We start from the raw sequence: 8,374 nt of genomic DNA, 5'->3' as shown, positions 1-8,374 counted from the left end.
ATCTTAAAAAAGGGGTGCTTGGCTGGCTCAATCAGTGGAACATGCCACTTTTGATCTTGGGGTACTGAGTTCAAGCCCTACACTGGGGGTAGAGATTACTTAAAAAAATAAAATCTTAAAACAAAACAAAAATTTAAAAATAACACGGGACCAAAACCATGGTATGTGGTAGTCAACAGTGTAGCTTATACGCACATCACCCCACCTCACCCTTCCCAGAGGCAGGGTCAGGTTATCATGGTCCAATAGTCAAGTCTGAAATAGCAACCTAAACCAAGACCAAGCTGGGTTGTTCTATCCAAAGGAAGCCCAAGTGCAATGGAATTTCCATGTAAGTCAGCTCCAGACATCAGGACAGTGGTGCTGGGCTTGGGATGTAGTTCCCCTCAGCAGCAGAGTGGTATTTGGAGATTAATATTGAAAGCTGTGCTTGGTCTGGATATCATCAAGAATCTGCGGTAGTAGCTCCTCATCTTCAAATCGCCCCTCCAGGCTTGGGATCAGTGCCTTTGACTCCTCAGCAGTCTCTGGGCAAGGCTGGCCAAACAGGCCAACTCAAATTTATGAAGCTTCTTCTGGAGCAAGTGTGGGGTGGAAGAACAGATTCTTCTCACCTCAACATGTTGAGTTTGCGGACACTGAACACTGGCAATGGTCTCTCTGTTTTTGAAACGACTGAAATGGGGTGTGTAATTTGAAGTTTTCACGAAGACCTCAAAGTTTCTGTTCATCCTCTGCGCTCTCATTCTGTTGCTTTCGATGCTCCAGAAGCATATGAATCTCTGAATTTAGTAGTGTCTCGGCTGTTTCAAACTCTTTGGGGAAGATAAGCTGTGAGGTGTCCTCCTCTACGTCACCGGCCCACGGGTCGCTACCGCCGGCGGCCAACGCCACAGGCCCACCGTGTGGGAAACCGCACTCACACGCCGGAAGCACTCGCACGCCGGAAGCACAGAAGCGCGCGTCTTGGCCTCATTGAGCAACTTTTACATGCTAGGCACTGGGAATACTATGAAGACAAGGACCTTAAAGTTTAGAGTGGAAACAGATAATTTCTTTATAGAGGGATAAATGAAATTAAGCTGAACGAACCGTTTGAACACAGAGGATCACCTCCCTCTAGCTCCCATCTCTCTTTCAAACTTCATATATATATTCCCAACATCCTCAATGGGATATTTCTTGGTCACCGCAAACTCAACTTGTTGAGGTGAGAATAATCTGTTCTTCCACCCCACACTTGCCTAGCACCTAAACCCCCATCTTGCCCTCATATTCCCTATCTTGGTTAATAATACAACCACACATGCAGCTTCCAAGCATAAAGTCCCATGTCCTTTTTCATCGTCTTTCTCACCCTTTACATTCAAATAGTCACTCCCTAAGCATTTCTCAAATCTGTTTTCCCCTCCTTTTCATGACCTCTGACCGTTCCTTATTTTAATATCTTTTCTTCTCTGTACTATATTATTCAGTCATCTGAATGGTCTCCTTGCCCCTCAAATTTTCCCTTCCAATCCAAATTACTAGAAATAGCATTTTACATCTTAGGGTTGTTATGCATTTCATTCATCCAGACATGTGGTCATCTCAAAAATTGTTGAGCTCCTGTTAGGCACCATCTACTGTATAGGTACTAGGGATATAAATGTGCATAGAATCAATTCCTAGCCTTAGAAATGCATGATTTAATGGGGGTAGGGGGTCATTAAACATCAACATTCATAAATATAGGCATTGAATATTATATTTAATATTTGAAATTTAAGGCAAAATATGAACCAAGCCATTAGAGAACTGCAAACAAAGAGCCCAAGGATTTGAGAGGAATGAGAGCTCAACTGCAGTTGGCAATCAAGAAAGGTTCTCTACAGGAGAAGTCTTGCAGCTGTGTCTTACCCTCTATTAGGGATTCTACATGGGGTTTTGCAAAAACCTCTCTTAGAATCCCAGAGGTAAAAGAGATTAATATTTGTTTAGAAATTACTATTTCAGGGGTGCCTGGGTAGCTCAGTGGGTTAAGCGTGGGACTCTTGATTTTGGCTTTGGTCATGATCTCAGAGTCATGAGACTGAGTCCTGTGTTGGGCTCCACACTGGGCATGGAGCCTGCCTGGGATTCTCTTTCTCTCCCTCTGCCCATCCCCAACCCCTGTGTGCATGTCCTCTCTCTCTCTCTCTCTCTCTAAAAAATAAAAAACTAAAAATACCATCCCAGGAAGTATAAGATCCAATACATACATTATTCACTTAATATTTACAAAAAACCTATGAGATAGATGTTTTTCTTTTTCTTTTTTTTTTAAAGATTTTATTTATTTGAGAGAGAGAATGAGATAGAGAGAGAGAGAGCATGAGACAGGGAAGGGTCAGAGAGAGAAGTAGACTCCCTGCTGAGCAGGGAGCCTGATGCGGGACTCGATCTTGGGACTCCAGGATCATGACCTGAGCCGAAGGCAGTCGCTTAACCAACTGAGCCACCCAGGCGCCCTGAGATAGATGTTTTTCATCTCCACTTTACAAATGAAGAAACAAGTTTAAATAAGTTAATTAATGTGGCTGACTTCATACCCCAGCTAGTAGCAAAGCCAGAGATGGCACTCAGGACCTACTGACCTCATTGCTCTGGCTCTCTCACACGTATCTCAAGAAGCTTATCCCTAAGGACCACAGCATATAATAAAGAAGAGCTTGGATTATGGCAAACATAAATGACGATGTGCAGATCCATCACAGTCCATATGGGAAACAAAGGGCACACTCAGTTAGGTCATTGAGTGATGAATAAAAGAAACACTTATGAAGTCATAGGCAGCAGTACCAAGCCATTCATAAGGAATGAAGGCAGACTACTCAGGGTTAATAACAGAAGGGTACCACTCACCCCCAGGGCCAAAGGGGCAGAGGAAGGGAGTAGTCACCAAGACCTAAGACAGAGAGCTATGTGGAGAGAGCCACCTAACAGACGAAGGATGCTGTCAACCAACAGTGACTTTGCAGGTGGAGAGCCACGGGAATGAATATCCTGACCCACTTCCCACTCAGCCTCTGATCTCTTGATGTTCTCTGCATTGGACAAACTCAACTAGAAGTCTGGGAGCAAGGTAGATCTTGGGAGAGTCTGGCAAATAAAAGAATGAGGGACACAGGAACAAATGGAATAGGCCATCATGGTACCTTAGCTGAGAAAATTAGGCATGATATTGCTGCCATTTCTTCAGACAACAATGAGTCTTGGAAATTACCTTTCAGACGGAGTCTTTTGAGTTCCAGGACTATATCTCATGCAACTTTCTATTCCCAATTTCTAGCATGAGATCTAGTATGTTAGCAGGCTCTCAGTGCATGCTTATTGAATTGACTTGAATTAATAAAGGAATTGTGTTGCCTGATAGGTATAAACTAAAAATGTTTTAGAAATATAATTTTCATCTGGGAGGGAGGATACTCCCAAATTTCTCAGATTTTCAGACTCACAGTAGCACTAGAAACTGGATAAAGGCTTGAAAAAAAAATGTGATTCGATAACTAAGAGAACTTGCATGTGGCTGTCAAGAATGACCTGTCATTTGTAGACATGCAGTTTTGGTTTATTCCTCATGAAGTTCCCCAGGAGGAGAGAAAGGAGGCTGACTCAGCATTACTGCATCTTTATTCACAATCACTGAACACATGCAGAAGAGCAAAGATGATGCTGTCAACATCTCCTTGTCAAGCAATGTGGAAGATTCCAACACAGTGTGTGTTGCTGTACAGACCCTCCAAGCAATGTGTAGTGAACGTGTGATACTCAGATCCCTCTCTCTGTTGCCCACACATTTGTCTTAATGGAAGACACTCCCAACCTGTCTCACTCTTCATCACAAGAAGCTATTCAAAAAAATTAAAATCAGAAAGTTCTAGATCCAAAGGCCCTTATATGTGTTTATTGTATTCTTTCAATTTGCGGCTAAGGAAACTAAGACCCAACATGAAACACTGGTGGGATGCCTTACTTGCATTACACCTAACAAAGCCAACATGTTCAGTCCCTTACCAAGCAAACAGGTGTTGCACAAAGTCTGACCTTTGCTTTTGAAAATCCTTTGGCTGATGGAGAGTGTTGTTCTCAACCAGAGCCTTATCTGTCTGAGCCTCAGTTTCCTTATTTTATAAAAAGAGTATCACAATAACCTCCCAAGGTTATGATGATAAAAGTGAGTGAATGCATATAAGCTTAAAATGTAATAAAATTCATTCAGTTATTCACTAATAAATGAATGATATTCACTGGCAGCCAACTCTACCCTCCTTCACTTGGGCTTTGGAGACCAGCCCTTCTTCAAGGGTTCTTGAAAGCTTTCTTTCTTCTGTTTCATCCTTCCCCTCCCCTAAATAAACTTTTTATTTTAGAGTGGTTTTAGATTGACAGAAAAATTGGGAAGAGAGTTACAGAATTCCCATGTACCTCACATTCTGCCTTACCAATTTTTCTCTCTTGAAGGCCCTTCCTATCAGCGGACACACATTGTGCCTCCCATCTTAAAGCAGAATGACAGCATCTTCACCCTTCACATTCTCTCCAATTATTATTCTGTTTTACAGGAGAGAGCACAAGTAGGTGGGGTGGCAGGCAGAGGGAATGGGAGAAGCAGACTTCCTTCTGAGCAGGGAGCCCAATGCGGGGCTCCATCCCAGGACCCTGGGATCATGACCTGAGGCAAAGGCAGATGCTTAACCAACTGAGCCACCCAGGCGCCCCCCACACACACCTTTTTTTTCTAAAAATTTTATTTATTTCTGAAACCATTCACATTTTTTCTATCTCCAAACATACCATTCTAAATTATCTCAAGCCTAGCCTACTGAAAGGTCTCTAAAGTTGTCTCCTTGCTTCTTTTACCTCCTCCTCCCCCAATTACTAATTCATATCTTAGTTTTAATTTCTCCATTGCACATATAACTATTTTAAATCTCATCATTCATTTATTAATCTATTCTTATCCCTTTAATTCAAACCTTTTGATAGTGGACACTCTATCTTGTTCACTACTAACCCCAAGGTCTTGAGACTGCTGGCACATAGTAAGGCACTCAGTAAATACATGTTCAATGAATAAATGAATGAATGTGCTCAGCAATAGAAGTGTAGTGGTGAACAAACATAAAAGCTTGTGATTGTTTTTATTACCTTCACAACAGGGGCCAGAGTATCAAAAAACCATCCATTCAGAGCCATGCAGATTTTCCCATCCTACCTACCTTCCCATCCCACAACCTGAGAAGAATGAGTTGGTTGTTGAGAGCTTTGTGGTGGATTAGTAGAGGGTGGGTGACTTCCAGACACTAGCAGCAGCCCTGGATAAGATGGACAGTTATGAGATGTCAGGACTACACATCTACTAGGCAGTGCAGGGGCATGATACCATGAACTGAACATGTGCTCTGTGCTGGGAACCCTGCTCAGTGCTTCCCTCATATTATCTCATTGCATTAGATCCCAATCATCCCACAAGGCATCTGTTTGTTGCCCCCACTTTTCAGATGAAATAACTGAGGCACAGAGGGATCGAGTACGTTGAAGAAAGTTACAAAGCTAGTAAATGACAAATCAGAGATTCCAAAGCCTGGTTTCTCCCCACTGCATACTGCAGTTTTGAGAACTACATAAGACATATTGCCAGGTTATAATAACAGGAAGGTGAACCAATAATTGGATCCCAGGCCTCAGTAAGCCTAGAATTATCCAAGTAACTCTTGTCTGGGGTTGAATTCAGTGTCCCAGGTATTGGCCAGATGAAGAAGCTTTTTGTGAGAAACTGGAATGATCATTAAAAATGTTACAATAGTAAGAATTAAAATGAGACTTCTTCCCCCTCTTATTCATTTCTCAACTCCCAGTAAAGATTTACTGAGTGTCTACTATGTGCCAGGCACCTGCCAGATGCTAGGGATGTAGTAGTAACAAGACCGACCCATAATGTCCTTTTGAAGTTGCCTTTGGAAGAAATGAGGCTACATTCAATTCTTCACCACATATACCATTCAATTTCAATTTCTTAATAGCAATGGGGTTCTTCATGGTCTGGAGACAGCCATAGGTCTTCCAATGGTTTCCGTGGAGACGATGCCTCAGTGATGAAGTTAGGTGACACCATTCTCATCCAGGTCATCTTTGTTAGCTTAAGAGTATGTCTTCCTTTAGCTAGTTGACCATTGCAAAAATTTGCTTATACTGGAGAAAACCTTGGTACCTTGTAAATTTATTGGTTGGGTCTGGGAAATGGGTTTTTTTTTTTAATTTTTTATTTTATTCACCCAGTGCTCATCACGAAATGTGCACTCCTTAATCCCCATCATCTATTTCACCATCCTCTCACCCACCTCCCCTCTGGTAACCATCTGTTTGTTCTCTGTTAAGAGTCTGTTTCTTGGTTTCTCTCTCTCTCCTTTTGCTTGTTTGTTTTGTTTTTTAAATTCCACATATGAATGAAATCATATGGTATTTGTCTTTTTCTATCTGATTTATTTCACTTAGCGTCATACTCTCTAGCTCCATCCATGTCATTGCAAATGGCAAGAGTCCATTCTTTTTTTTTTATTTTTTATTGTTATGTTAATCACCATATATTACATCATTTGTTTTGGTGTAGTGTTCCATGATTCATTGTTTGTTCATAACACCCAGTGCTCCATGCAGAATGTGCCCTCTTTAATACCCATCACCAGGCTAACCCATCCCCCTACCCTCCTCCCCTCTAGAAACCTCAGTTTGTTTTTCAGAGTCCATCATCTCTCCTGGTTCGTCTCCCCCTCTGACTTATTCCCCTTCATTCTTCCTCTCCTGCTATCTTCTTCTTTTTCTTTTTTCTTAAAATATGTTGCGTTATTTGTTTCAGAAGTACAGATCTATGATTCAACAGTCTTACACAATTCACAGCGCTCACCGTAGCACATACCCTCCCCAATGTCTATCACCCAGCCACCCCATCCCTCCCACCCCCGACCACTCCAGCAACCCTCAGTTTGTTCCTGAGATTAAGAATTCCTCATATCAGTGAGGTCATATGATACATGTCTTTCTCTGATTGACTTATTTCACTCAGCATAACACCCTCCAGTTCCATCCACGTCGTTGCAAATGGCAAGATCTTTTTTATGACTGAATAATATTCTATTATATATATGTGTATGTGTAAATATGTGTGTGTGTATATCTATACACACACACACATACACACCCCACATCTTTATGCATTCATCTACTGATGGACACTTGGACTGCTTCCATTTCTTGGCTATTGTAAATAATGCTGCTGTAAATGTCAGAGAGCATGTATCCCGCTGAATTAGTATTTTTGTATTCTTTGGGTAAATACCCAGTAGTGCAATTGCTGGGTGCTGGGGTAGCTCTATTTTTAGCTTTTTGAGGAACCTCCATTCTGTTTTCCAGACTGGCTGTACCAGTTTCCCACCAACAGTGCAAGAGGGTTCCTTTTTCTGGGAAATGTTTAAGAAGTGGTACTGATAGGCTTTGGGGGATTGATCAGAGATGAAAGGGATGAAGAAATGGAAGAGTCAAGGATAACTTCCTGGCTTTGAGTCTGAGCAACTGGGTAATTGGTGTTGTCACTTATTAGAAGAAATGCACTGGAAGAGGAACAGGATGTTTTGTTTGTTTAGGAGAAAGATCATGAAGTCAGTTTTGGATATGTTGACACAGAGGTACCCTATGAGACATTCTTGTAGCATGTTCAGTAGGCAGCTGAATACACAGGGTGAGATTGCAAAAAAAAAAAAAACGAGAGAGAGAGAGAGAGGGAAAATACCTGGGAAATTATCAACATAAAATAATAAAACCACAAAAGTGGAAAAATATATCTTATGAGAGGTGAACTATGGAATTCAATAATTCAGAGAGAGGGAGTAGTTTTATATTATTTAAATAAGGCATTTTTAACTCTGTGAATTTGTTTTCTTTAACATCCAAATACCTTACTTTGGAAAAAAAACAATAAAAACAAAACAAAAGAGAAAGTAAATGAAACAAAAAAATCTGATGTCACCTTCTCTTCTAATAATTGTCTTCAAACAATCTCATCTTGCCTAGTTGTTTCAGCATCAAGTCGGATAACCATTCCCCCAAGGGAAAGACACAGAAATGGAAATTGAATTAAATTCTAACAAAGTGAGCCAATATATTTTCCCTCCACTTACGTGCAATCTGGTCTCATCCCAGTTGTGACTGATACTTCTGATTAAAAGAAAAAATGTGTGGATGATTTAATACAGGCAATACATACCCTGTCATGATCAAACCTTTTGGGTTTTTTCAATTTTGTGTTGTTTATAGCTTTTTCATTTTTGCTTTTTCCCTTGAGAATATGGTGGGATGC

General features: G+C 41.1%; 1 pseudogene; it reads right to left on the bottom strand.

Moving 5' to 3' along the window:
• Positions 1-232: 232 nt before the first annotated feature.
• LOC112808092 (DNA-directed RNA polymerase II subunit RPB4 pseudogene) lies at positions 233-6,060 on the bottom strand (annotated as a pseudogene).
• Between the last annotated feature and the right edge of the window lie 2,314 nt (positions 6,061-8,374).

Source organism: Callorhinus ursinus, unplaced genomic scaffold (assembly GCF_003265705.2).
Source record: "Callorhinus ursinus isolate GAN/ISIS: 27379988/994484 unplaced genomic scaffold, GSC_fseal_2.0 scaffold34, whole genome shotgun sequence".
In the NCBI taxonomy this organism is placed as follows: domain Eukaryota; kingdom Metazoa; phylum Chordata; class Mammalia; order Carnivora; family Otariidae; genus Callorhinus; species Callorhinus ursinus.
This window is presented reverse-complemented; position numbering and strand designations above follow the sequence as displayed.